The sequence below is a fragment of the Muntiacus reevesi genome, chromosome 18, assembly GCF_963930625.1.
Source record: "Muntiacus reevesi chromosome 18, mMunRee1.1, whole genome shotgun sequence".
Lineage (NCBI taxonomy): Eukaryota > Metazoa > Chordata > Mammalia > Artiodactyla > Cervidae > Muntiacus > Muntiacus reevesi.
In genome coordinates, this window is record NC_089266.1 from 29,144,971 (window position 1) to 29,158,356 (window position 13,386).

At 43.6% G+C, this 13,386-nt stretch overlaps 1 non-coding gene across 1 annotated transcript; it reads right to left on the reverse strand.

Annotated features, from left to right (window-relative positions):
* Positions 1-5,208: 5,208 nt before the first annotated feature.
* On the reverse strand, positions 5,209-5,280 carry TRNAW-CCA (transfer RNA tryptophan (anticodon CCA)). The gene has a single exon. It is a non-coding gene; the product is annotated as a tRNA-Trp (tRNA).
* Positions 5,281-13,386: the final 8,106 nt, after the last annotated feature.

Sequence of the window (13,386 nt, forward strand, 5' to 3'; positions counted from 1 at the left end):
TGTAAATAAGGCTGGCATCAGTTGCCCCCAGTTAGGACTCCTGAAGTGCCTCTTCCCATCCGAGCTGGTCTGCAGGATAGAGTAGGGTGCAGTGTGCAAAGGTCCAGTTACACGCATTAGCTGTCAGCAGATACTCCATCTTACCAACTGTCTTGAGATGTTTCAGCAGTCTGTGGAGCACTGCTGTTTACACCAGGCCGAGCCTCTGACTAGGGCTTCACCAGCAATGGTTGGATTTCAGCAAGGTCCCCTTGTGAAACTCAGAGGCAGCTAACACAGGACCCTTGTCCAGGCTCCAGAGGGCCCATTATAGGCTTCCTGGGATACCCTGTCAAACCCTGTTCCCTTGACCACGACCTGGTCCCACACTGATCCTTTACACTGCTTAAGGAGACAGTAGTCCTGGGCTGGGAGTCCTGTGGCCACCAGCTGTGGAGCTGGTGAGTGCGGTAGAGTCTGGGTCCTGGCTGCCAGCTTCTAGCTGCTTATTCTGCTTCCCATTAGCCCTTCTTTTCCAAGCTGGCTGCTGCTCCTTCTTCGTGGTCCCCAACATCACGGCCATCCAGATTTTGCAAAGCTTCCAGGATGACCTTCATTAGGGACACATCTCCCTGAGTTTGGGGACAAGGTGTGCTAAAATACACACAGCTGGGAATCACCCAGACTAGACAGCGAGGTGTCTTTACACCCGGAATGTGCCTGTGAGGGGTTTAGGATTTCTTGGAATTCTAGGATTTGTTGGAAAGGGTTGTGTCCCTAGAAAGAGGGAGGAGCTCTCTCAGGGCCAGCCCCCAAATCCCAACTTGCACATTAGGTCTGAGTTTGAGTCTTCCCCCTGTTTGGGGGAAGTGGACTGAGAGTTTATGCCAAGCCATCGGCTCTCTGTGGGACTCCTTTGGGAAGATTGGACCTCCTGAGGAGATGCTGAGGGTTCAAAGGCCTGGTGTGGTCTGTGGTCGGAAGGGCTGAGGCATCAGTGCATCGCTGTGGATCATTGAGCCTGCATGTCCTGGGGGTTGGGTGGGGGTGGGAGGGAGGATGCTGAAGGCTGTGGCTCCACTTCCTTCAAGGGCAGAGAGAACCAAGGTGTTTCAGCACCGAGGTCTGGACAGCGCCCTTTGACCCGGCTGGAGGTGCCCTAAGGGGTGGTGTACACACCTCTCAACCGGAGTGTGGGGGCCTGGCCTGCTGACAGTTCAGGGCCAGACGGGAGGCAGATCCTGGTAGAGCCGCCCCAGAGCAGCGTGCCAGGCATGACCCTGGGGCCACTCCACTCCTGTGCAGGTAAGAGTGCTCCCCATGTCTACCCCTTCCATTGCCTAAGTGCAACACGGTGTTAAAATGGGTATTTCTGCTAAGAATCTAAGACAGCAGAGATCAGATACCTAAAGTGAGATGTGAGGCAGGCCGCCATGCAAAATTGACCCCCCCAGAAAAAAAAGTGGCTGAGAAACTGTTGGGGGACTCTTACACCCCTCACCTATAGTGAGAGCATCAAAGCAGTTCTGGAAAGGACTGAAAAGGATTTCTAAGATTTTGGAAAGATGGTGGGGGGGTGGCTTGTCCCACAGATCAAACCTAGTGACAGTGATTTTAACAGGTCACCTGGACAGTTTGATATGGGTCCCCTGGTGTTTGGGGGGGGGGGTACTCAGTGGTCTGATGTATATTTTTGCTTCCCTGGTGGTCCAGCAATTTAAACTCTGCACTTCCACTCCAAGGAGTGTGGGTTTGATCGCTGGTCAGGGAACCAAGATGCCACTTGTTGCGTGGTGCAGCCAGAAAGTAAAAAGGTATCTGCACGCTTTTTAAAGCAAAAATTTGGGGGCAAAAGATGCAAGAATTCTTCCCATGATCGAGACATGCTCTGTGTGCCTGGGGTAGGGGATAGGGGGCTGGGAGTTTGGGGGAAGGTCCTCTTAGGTGCCATCTGAGGGGTGGCCTGGAGGGCTGATCACATCTCCTAAAAGAGCATCCTAAAGGCTTCCCCAGTAGAGAGCAACTAGCTGAAATACTATTTTCTCCAGGGCTAAGTGAAATCGAGGAGATGGAGCCTCAGCCCTGAGGGAGTCTCTTAAAATTCCACCAAAGTCGGAGAGAGTAGGGTGCTGCTGAAGATACTGACCGTGGAGAGTTCCCTGCACCTGTTTATCTTCCCTTCCCTGCTTTGACTCAGAAGTGCTCCGAGAAACTTCAGCAAGACCAGGAGGGAAGCGGCTTCAACTTAAATTCATGTTCAGAGACTTGACTGTTACATAGGATGGTTGTAATCACAGCCTGGGGGAGTGTTTCTTACGTGAATTTGTCTTTCACTCTCTTCACCCACCTTCGCTCCGTCATCCACGAGAAGGAGAACTAGAAACTGAACACCTTTTTGAGGAATGATAGGAAACAATCACTTTATGATCTCAGCTCACCTTATACATGTTTAGAACACCCTCTGAAACAAATGGCCAGTCCCATTTGCTTCCAGTCCTGATTCCTTGGAGACAACGCATACAGCACAGGTAGCTCAGCATCTATCAGGAGAGCATCTCCCTGGCCAGGCCCGTGTCCCAGGTCTGAAGATAAGGAAACATCCTCAGTGGGAGAGGCAACGGGCCAAAGAAAAATTTTATCATATACTGTATTTGTGGCAAGGCTGTGCCATCTTCATTTTTTAAAATTCATTTTAAAAATATTTATTTGGTTGCATTGGGTCTTAGTTACATCACATGGGTGGGACCTAGTTCCCTGACCAGGAATCAAACCCAGGTTCCCTGCACTGGGAGCATGAGTCTTAGCCACTGAACCACCAGGGAAGCCTGTATGCTGTTTTAAAATGCTACCTTCCTTTCAAAATGAAGCAGTACAGCTAGCTTGGTGTGAAGCAAGAATGTGTAAGTAGATTAATGGAACAGGATAATATCTAGAAATTTTAAAAATGTTAAAATATTTGATGCCTTGGTGCTAGTGGAATAAACCTTTGAAGTTAATTTTAAGACAATTTTTCTTTTTCTTTCTCTTCATCCCCACTTTTTCTTTCTAAAAAGTGATACTTTAACCACAAAAAAATACCCTTGCCCCAGTTTTTCTAATAATGTATGCTGCTTTATTTTCTCAACTGGAGGAACAAGTGCTTATTCATGTATAATAAATGAACTGAGAGTTAAAACTGATAACTGAAAATCCACTTTTATAACAAAAATGAGATTGTATTGGTAAAATATTATCTGACAATTACAACCTTTTACAGTTTGACTTATGAATATACAAAAAGAGAATTTTATCAATTCACATGAGAAACTTGAAGGACACCATTAAAACTTTGATAAAGTTTGCTTAGAACTAATTCTTAGGCTAGAATATCTACAAAATAGATTTGAACATACAATTCTTTTAAAAAATATTTATTTACTTGGCTGCACCAAGTCTTAGTTGCATGCAGGATCTTTAGTTTCAGCATGAACCCTTAGTTGGAGTGGAAGTTATGGCATGTGGGATTTAGTTCCCTGAGCAGAGATTGAATCCAGTTTTCTGCACTGGGAGTGCAGTCTTAGCTACTGGGCCACCAGGGAAGTCCCTGAATGTAAGATTCTTGAAAGAAGAACAGTCTTAAGAGATTTCAGAGTGTGTGTTTGGTATTAAGCTAAAATGTTACTTTTAGGAGATTTAAGTGAATAGAAAGGGGTTGTTTTCTGCCTTAGCCAAGGAGGCAAGACCCACTTAAGACATTTAAGTGTAAACTCATGCTGAAATGTGAGATCTCTTGGATTAAGTATTGCTTCTACTGATTCACAGTAGCAGGGGAACCTCAAAGAGAAGAGGAAGAAAGGTCACTGCAAGAAAACCCTAGGGGATAGCCTCCTGAGCACTGGGAGATGGGGATGAGCGCTGTGCCCCAGGATGTCCTCTGGTCAGTGGATTTGAGAAGGGATCTGGGCCCCCCCCTCCACCCCCAGGGAACAGAGAGCAAGATCACGCATAGCACAGCCCCATCTGATGCCTCTGAACAGATTTTAGAGAAGGCCAAGAGTAATTTCAGAGTATGAGTAAGAGAGAAAGGCATGTTGTTTGTTTATTTTTAAATTCTGAAGAACTAGGAAAAGAGACTAGTTCATGACAGAAGAAAGATACAACAATGAAAATGATGGAAAGGTTCAGATTTTTTGTTTCCCCAGAAAAATAGTAGGAGGCTTCCCTCGAGGTGTGGCCTCTTTAAAATGAGGTTTGACTTTGAGTTTAAAACAGAGGAGAGTAAGACAGGGGATGCCTTTTGGAAACTGAAATGACAGTAGCAGGATCAAGTGCTCTCTGAAATTGCAGAGCATGGAATCCCTGGCGGACATGCCTGAGAAGATGCCCAAAGGGCAGAGAGAATATGAAAACAGGAGACAATCTGAGAGGAGATTAAGGAAGCAGAGGATGGAGCAGCATGATTATCCATCCAGGTGGTGGTAATTATCCACCCTATGGAAAGGTGAACACACTCCTGGGAAAAGTCTAGAGCAAAAGGAACTGAAGCAATACTGAAAAATATGCTAGGAAACTTTTCTAAACTGGCTGAAAAGTAGTCTTTTATAATTATTTTAATTTCCTCTGGTCTTGGGCTATGTTCCTTTATCTCCATAGCTTTGAGTATGTGAGCAATGCAATTTAATAAAAGCTTTTTGATCATAGGTTAGTTAGTCTCACAGGTTAAAAATAACTTGTTGAATTTTAATTTGCATTTCTCTAATCATATAAAGAAGTTATTTTCATGTGTTTAAAAATAATTTACATTTAGTTTCCCAGTAACTCTCTTGTCCTGTCTTCTATTGTTGTGCTGTTTGCATGTTAACCACTCAGTCCAGTCCCACTTTGGGCTATAGCCCACCAGGCTCCTCTGTCCATAGGATGGGTTCTCCCAGCAAGAATACTGAAGTGGGTAGCCCTTTCATTCTCCACGAGATCTTCCTGACCCAGGGATTGAACCCAGGTCTTCCACATTGCAGGGAGACTCTTTACTAACTGAGCCACCAGGGAAGCCTGTACTGTGTATCTCTTTTTAAAATAGCTCTTCGGGTGACAAGGGGCTGCAGTGCTCAGTTCACACCACCAGGAGTCTTTCAAGTCACCCCTGTCAGATAAGAAAACGACACTGTTGCAGAGGAATAGGAGCACAGAAGCACGAACCAATCCTAAGCGGTCCAAAGTCCTAGGTTCGCTTGGTGGGAAAATGAGAAGCTATGACCCCGACGTGATTTGAACACGCAACCTTCTGATCTGGAGTCAGACGCGCTACCATTGCGCCACGGGGTCACAGAGGACACCTGAATTTTGATCCTTTTAAGGCTCCTCAGTCCCGCCCATCCAGGTCGCTTCTCGGACTAAACCCTTTGCTTTCCCGGTGAACTTCTGGTCAAACAGGAAAAGACCGAGAATTGGGCGGAGGACAATGGCTGTGCGAGCTCCCAGGACTCCCGGCCCACCCAAGCCCAGGCGGGGAAGCAGCTGCAAAACCCCAAGTCCGGCCGGTGCGGGGGTGGGGTGAGCGCAGTACCGGTTCCCGCCGCTGAAAACCGTTAAAGAGGGGAACAAAACCGGAAATCGGCGGGCACAGCTGAGAGGTGACTTTGGAACTTGGCAAAAAATTAGATGCTCCTGTGTCCACCCCTCGCCATCCCCCGTCATTTTTGAACATTACAGAAGAGTGCAGTAACAATTAAAATCAATAATCCCACCACCCGCTGTAAAGCATTTTGATGTATTTCTTTCCAGATTTCCAACCTACTCCAGTATTCTTGCCTGGAGAATTCCATGGGCAGAGGAACCTGGCAGGATACATGGGGTTGCAAGAGTCGGACACGACTTAGGGACTAAACCACCACCACATACATGAGTGTCCACCTGTGTGTGTTAAACCTCCTTTGCTGTAAAGTAGAGCAGTTAGAGAAATTGGCAGAAAACAAAGAGGATCGCAAACCCTTGCTTCCCCCAGACCTGCCAGCCACCCCAAGAGCTTATCTGCCTTCCTCCCCCCACAAGCAATCGACCTGGATGTCTATGGAAAGGTCTTCCCTGCTTCATAATTTTATCACTCAGATGTGCATCGGTAAAAACTGATGGTGGTGTTCTGTCTGGGGCGTGTGTCACTTTTCATCCACCCCGTTCTCAGATCTCACATTTCTGTTGTCAGTGTGTCTTGGTACCAGAGAAGGCTGACTTACATCATTTAGTTATGCTTTCCATGGTGGTCCTCTGCTGTATGCTACTATTTCCCCCTTGGTAATTAATAAATATTTCGGGGTAAATGCTTTCAGGCTATGCAAGCTGTTTCTCTTCAAACTTGCACCAATTTTAGCACGCAGACTTGACTGCAACAACTATGACTGTGGTGTTTGTCTCATGGTCATTTTCTGTTTCCCCTTTTCCATCCATGTTCATCAACACAATTCTTCTATGGGAAAGAAGTGGTACTTCTTGGGGTTTTCCTGGTGGCTGGTTAGTTAAGGCTCTGCACTGCCATTGTAGGGGCCACTGATTCGATTCCTTGTTGGGGAACTAAGATCCCTCAGGACCAAAAAGTTGAAAACAAAAACAGAAGAACTGGTATTCTCTTCCATTGACTTAGGTATTACATATTCATTTATTTATTTGCATCAATACAGATTCATGGATATTTTAAAAATTATAGTTTTAATCCATGTGTATTAGTTGCCCAGTCCTGTTTGACTCTTGGCGATCCCATGGACTGGGGCCCACCAGGTTTCCCTGTCCATGGGATTTCCCAGGCAAATATACTGGAGTGGGTTGCTATTTATTCCCCCAGTGGATCTTCCCAACCTAGGGATTGAACCCAGGTCTCTTACATTGCAAGCAGATTCTTTACCATCTGAGCTACCAGGAAAACTCTTTTAATCCATAGAATATCATTTTTAATAATGTTCCTGAAAGTCTCCCAGCTTTGGCTACAAGTCCTTCTGGTTGGTTCATGTGGCCTTTTGACATCTGCATCCTGTTTTCAGCACTTTTTAGTTTCTGACACAAGATGTCCCAGGATTATTTTTTAGTTTCCCTGCATCAGGAATTAACCAGAAAACCATTTCTCCAAGGAGCTCTGATTCATGTTTTTGGAGTGTGGTTTTAAGAAATCAAGATCTGGTTGTTAGGTGTGCTCATTACAATGGGCTGTCACCCTCCTTTTCATTATTTGTAGCTTCTCTGACACTGAGAAACACAGCTCTCATTAGTCATAATATATGCACTTATTATACATATGCAAACATACATATATGTGTTTGAGAATTACTAACCTATGCACCTGTAAGAAAAGATTTACTAAGAGGATTACCTTATATGTGTATGGCTTTTTGTTTTTGCCTTTAGCTTTACAGGCAAAATACTGTTTTTCAAAGTTATTTACATTAGTTCTTCTCTTCCCCAAGTCCTTCATGCCTGGTTATATTATTTATCTGTAGTACAGTTAGGTTGCTACTTTTATATTCCATTTCTGGTTCATGCAGGCACATACTCCCTGATTACTTTTAATTATTTTCTTTAAACTTCAGCATTTGTAAAATATTACCATAGTTCCAAGTGCCAGAGCTGTGTGAAAGGGTATATTAAAAACTGTGTCACTCTCTTGTCATCTCTATTACCCAGACTCATTGCCCTCTTCTTTCCAGCTGTTCACCAACTACAGCTGTAGGTAACTAATCTTTTCAGTTTCTGGTTGATCCTTCCTGCATCCTTTTGCACAAATGGGCAGGTACATGTTTATTCTATTACACCCTTTTCTTTCTTAGTTAAAGGATAGCACACTATAATTATTATTTTGCCCTTTGCTTTTTTTTAGCTTAGTGAAAAGGAAATCACTCCACATCAGTTTGTTGAGATCTTTCTTTTCTTTCTTACAGCTACACAGTACTTTCTGGTGTGGATGCAAGCATAGGTTACTCAACCACTTTCCCATAGTTTTTGCATAATATTTCCAAGATTCATCCATGTTGCTGCATGTATCAACACTTCATTCTTTCTTGGTGCCTAATAATATTCCATTGCATAGATATATCAAATTTTATCTATCAGACTGGTACAGTTAAAATCTACCGAAATACCAAATGGCGATTTTTTTCAAATACAGAAGTAATCAGATTCTCCCCTTTACCGGTTTTTAAAAAATTGTTGAAGGTTGTAGTAATCCATTTGTTTGTTTTTAGTCACCAAGGCGTGTCCAACTCTTTTGTGACCCCATGGACTGTAGCCCACCAGGCTCCTCTGTCCATGGAAGAGTACTGGAGGCAAGAGTACTGGAATGGATTGCCATTTCCTTCTCCAGGGACTAAACACGTCTCTTCTCCATTACAGGTGGATTCTTTGCTGCTGAGCCACCAGGGAAGCCCCATATAATAATTTACATCTGCTAATCCTAAACTCCCAATCCAATACTCCCCACTCCTCTCGCCCTTGGCAACCACAAGTCTGTTCTTAATGTCCGTCTGTTTCTGTTTAGTAATATGAATTTCAAATATTTTATCTTGCAGTTCTAAAATTTCCACTTGATTTCTGGCAGATTTTAATTGTTTTGAAATATTCTATCCCAGATGTTTTAAAAATCAGTTGTGGGGAGTCGCGGGCCGAGAGGCACCGGGCCCGGGAAGCGCCGTCGCCGCCCTCGCCACTCGCGCCTCGGGCCTCCTCGCCCGCTCGCGTTTTTTTTTTTTTTTTTTTTTAAATAAAATAAAAATCAGTTGTAACCCTCTTTCCTTCTAGCTTTCTAAACATATGAATCATAGCAGTTTTGACTGTTCACTCCAGGTCTGGATCATTTCTGGATGTTTCTATTGACTGTTCTGTTTATTATTGCTCACCAATTTCCCTTCTGGTGAATGTTGATTTAACTTTTTTTTTTCTGGACAATGTGGATGATGAACATAAATTTTAGAAGCTCTGGCCCTATTACACTAACTTCCTTCCCTTCTGCCTTGGAAAGCCACGAGCACTGGCCCCACAGAGAAATCACTGTGAGGGAAACAACAGCTTTCTCCTCAGGAGACTCGAGTCTAGAATCTGCTGTTGTACTGATTCTCTTATCACATTTCTGGATGTACTTGGGTCTCCTGGGGTATCTACTGCCTGGGGATGTGGAACGTCAGGATTTTCTATGGTGAAAGTATCACCTAAAGTGACAGGGTGGTGCTCTGCTCACATGGTGGTTTCAGGGAAATCCTTGGTACAGAGGGGCTGGCAGGAGTTGAGTTTTCTCTTGAAGATTGGGATCCTGCTCTCCTCAGTTATTTTGCTGTTCTCAAAAGCTCATTTCCTTCTTCTAGAGATTTCATGGGCTTCCCTAGTAGCTCAGCTGGTAAAGAATCTGCCTGCAATGCTGGAGACCTTGGGTTCAATTCCTGGGTTGGAAAGATCCCCTGGAGAAGAGAATAGCTACCCACTCCAGTATTCTTGCCTGGAGAATTCCATGGACTGTACAGAGATTTTACATGGAAAGAATTTTACATGAAGATTCCTTTTCCAATTTGTATGGGATGCAAAAATTCTCCAACTTGGTGAATGCAGTGTCAAAATAGCAATTATTAAAAAGGATGCAATTGCCCAGTATTGGCAAAGATATGGGGGTGGGAGGCACCCTCACATATAACTGGTGAGAGTCAGGGCTTTTGGAAGGCACTTGGCATGTGTATCAAAAGGCCTTATTAATATGTGCACTCTGTCCCAGAAATTCCATTTTTATGACCCCATGGAAAACAGTTAAGGATATTTTCCTGTAGGGTTATTAAAATTGTTTGTAACAGTGAAGAATCAGCAGCAATTTTAGCTGCTCTTTTCCAGAAGCAGAGTCTAGATTTTTGAAATATGAGAGGAAGGAGGAAGAATACCCCAGGTTGGGTTCCCCAGCTGACTCTGAGTGGATCTTTGCATGGAGGGTTTTGAGATCACAAGAGAAGGAAGCAGGACTGGGTAGAGAGAGGAGACAGCTGTTTTGCAGACTCAGTGACCCCATGAAGAGCTCCAAGTTCACAACTGCCTCAGCGTTAAGTGGAAAGGCCAGATCTCTACTTCTGGGTCAACTAGTCGTTGGATGTGGGCTGTCCCAGGAACTGGTCTGCTTCAGGGGTGAGGTGACTCTCAACCTCAGGACTGCCTGCCAACAGCATGTCTAGGGTGTGGAGAATAAACACTTCAGTTCTGAAAGTGGGGACTGGGCAGCCCACTGTTTCATCACTTGGATTCACTTCATATGACTTTTGAGAGAGGAAACACCAGGATTCTGGAGGGTCTGTTTTCCTGGAAGAAGGGGGATGAACTACAGTCTCCTCTCCTCCTGCTGTTGGTCTTAAGGTTGTAATTTATATTCATTGTTGCCTCCTCAACTTCAGCCAGCACCTGCACTCATCCTGGTGGCTTACCCAGTGACAAGACTCCTTCATTCATCCTTGGGGCCCTGGTTGCCGTGTGCTCCTCAGGCTATGACTGCTGTGTGCATTATTCACCACCAAGATGGGTAAGTTGGTATTAGAAGCTATTGTAAGACAATGGGGAATTACCTGGGTGCCAAGCATATGCCTCCCTTCCCCCACTGCAGGAACAGTCCCACCCTCTCCTAGAGATCAGGATCAGATATCCCTGCAGCAGTCTTGTTGCTGCCTGGTCCCCTGGCAGCAGTTGCAGTTTACATCTCAAAGGTACTATCAATGACTATCAAGGTGTTTCCTGAATTAACTGTTCTACAAAGTGTGGCCTACACTGGCACTTATGGCATGCCTTTTAACAGGCCATTCCAGCTCCAGTGTCCATCACCCTGGAAGCTTCTGGGGACTTGGCTGGTGATACGATTAGTGGATCCTGTGAGACTATGCACACTCTGTTAACCTCCTCTGCTGTAAAGTTTGATAAAGGATAAAGGATAAAGGATAAAGCTCCTTGTTTATTATGTGGATGTTATCATGTGGATAAATCAAACATTCTATGTGTCCCAAGATAGTGAGTGGTTTTGTCTGAGACCTTGCAAGCAGGAAAGGAAAGCAAATAGTTAGAATATGAGTTGATTCAGTCATATGAATTGCTGTTGTTTTGAAAACAGAAGGGATCCAGTGGTACTAACTTGCCACCAAGTGTCTGACTGGTCTCCTAGTGGGGTGGTAACCATATTAGGGACCTAGCACTAGGGAGCCTGAGGCTAGAAGGCTGGACAGTCAGCAGTTGCAGAAAGTGAACAAGCCTTGGGAAGGGGCAGCCTGGGACGATGGGCATATACACACAGCTTCCGTCTCTGCCACCAGGGCTTCAAAATTTAAGCTTGTGTTGTCAGCACTGAGTGACTAAACAGAAGCTGATGGACATCAACTTAGATCTTGGATAGAAATGAAGTGTAGGAACTGGGCTTACATTTACCTGGCTTTTCCTCTGTTTATGGAGCCCAGGGAGAAAATTCTGCTCTTACTGTCAGAGTTTAGGGGTGTCGCTGGAAGACAAAGGGGTGATATCCTAGAGGAGAAAGGTTTACAGTTATTTTCCCTGAAACCTTTAGCTGACTTCCAAGCTGTGAAACAAGAGAAACCCTGTAAAAAGCAGCACCTTTTAAAGGTGAGACTGTGTGTGTGTGTGTTAGTCACTCAGTTGTGTCTGACTTTTTGCAACCCCATGAACTGTAGCCCACCAGGCTCCTCTGTCCATGGGACAGAGGATTTTCCAGGCAAGAATATTGGAGTTGGTTGCCATTTCCTTTTCCAGGGGATCTTCCCAGCCAAGGAATCGAATTCAGGTCTCCTGCATTGCAGGCAGATTCTTTACTCTCTGAGCCACCGGGGAAGCCACCCGGGAAAGTGAGGTTAGGAGAGGTTAAATGGATGAGCTGATTTCAGCAGCTGGCACAGTACAGGGAAGATAGAGATTACAGTTCAAGATCAAGCTCTACCAAGTGAGATGGGCTTGGCAAACGCCTTGGAGCTTGCGCTGAGACTCTAGGAGAACCATGCTCTAGAGCAAGGACAAAACCGAGACAGACCAACTTTAACGTGATCCACTAGTACTCTGTTAAAATAAAACCTTATCCTCTGTAAAGGAAGATAAACCAGGGATCTCTGCAATTTTTATACTTACAATAGCTGGCCTCAAATGAAATATTGTACTAATATTTAGTAGGTGTATTAAAAATTATATAAAGCAAATATCCTCCATTTAAAAATAAATTAAAAAAAAAAAAAAAGATAACAGCTGACTAGATGGCAAGAAAAACGACATAGGAGTAGGTTCCAAGGTGTAGCTACTGTAGTTAACTGTCCGGGACTTGAAATATATATTAATATATTTATGAAAAGAGAATGGAGAATTTCAGCAGATACCTAGAATCCATATAAAGACAGGACGAACATTCCAGAAATAAAGAAAATCTAACTAAAGTTAAAAATTCAAAATGTGGGTTTATTAGCAGATTAAGACACTGGAGGTGTATAGTTTGATGCACACAGAGAAGAAAGGTGGGAGACAGAGGAAGCTTTAAGAGAGACCTGGATCACAGTGAGAGACAGTGGAATGCCATTTTATTTTAGGTTATGAAAAAGATCCCCAAAATTAGCTATAATGAAAAGCAAACGCAAGACTAGAATCCTTATCCCAATGAAAACACCCTACCTAAATGAATGCAAAGTAAATATACAAAAAAAAAAAAAAAAAAACGGTAAAGATAAAAGCTAAGATAAGCCACTGGATGCTCTGATAACCAGGTAAAGGGAACATGATCCAGTTAGAATGAGGAAAGTCAGGGAAAAACTAAGAACACAGGAATAGGCAAATACATGAATAAATATGAGTAAACACGGTTTAAAACAGTGATGGTGGTATCTTTTGGAGTTTAAAACAAAATGGAACAAAAGGCAGAGTATCAAGGGAATTAAACCATTATTTTTTTTCATTGCTTTGAAATACTGAAATACTAATTTCAAGAGTGCTCCAATGAGTCAAAGACATTTTAGGGGTAATGATTTTTCAGATGTTTCAATATTAGGACAACCTTAAAATTTTAAAAATTAAGGAAACCAAGACTTTTTATTTTTATAGATTATATCAGTATTTACTGTATTTGAAACTAAAATTGGAAAAATGTTTACTGTTTCATTGATTAAAAATACTAAACTTACAATATGATACTGAAAAATATTTTTGAAAAAAAATCTTCAAAACAAAAAATTAGTGCTAAGAGTGGTGGTGTTTGAAATTTTTTGCAAATCTCTTTTAATGCCTGACTGGAATAGTTTGTGAGGTCTGCTATAACAAAAGCACCACAGACAAAATGGCTTAAATGACAGGAGTTTATCTACTCACGGTTCTGGGGACAGAAGTCCAGGAGCCAGGTGTCTGCAAGGCTGGTTTCTCCTGAGGCCCCTCTCCTTGGCTTGCTGGTAGCTACCC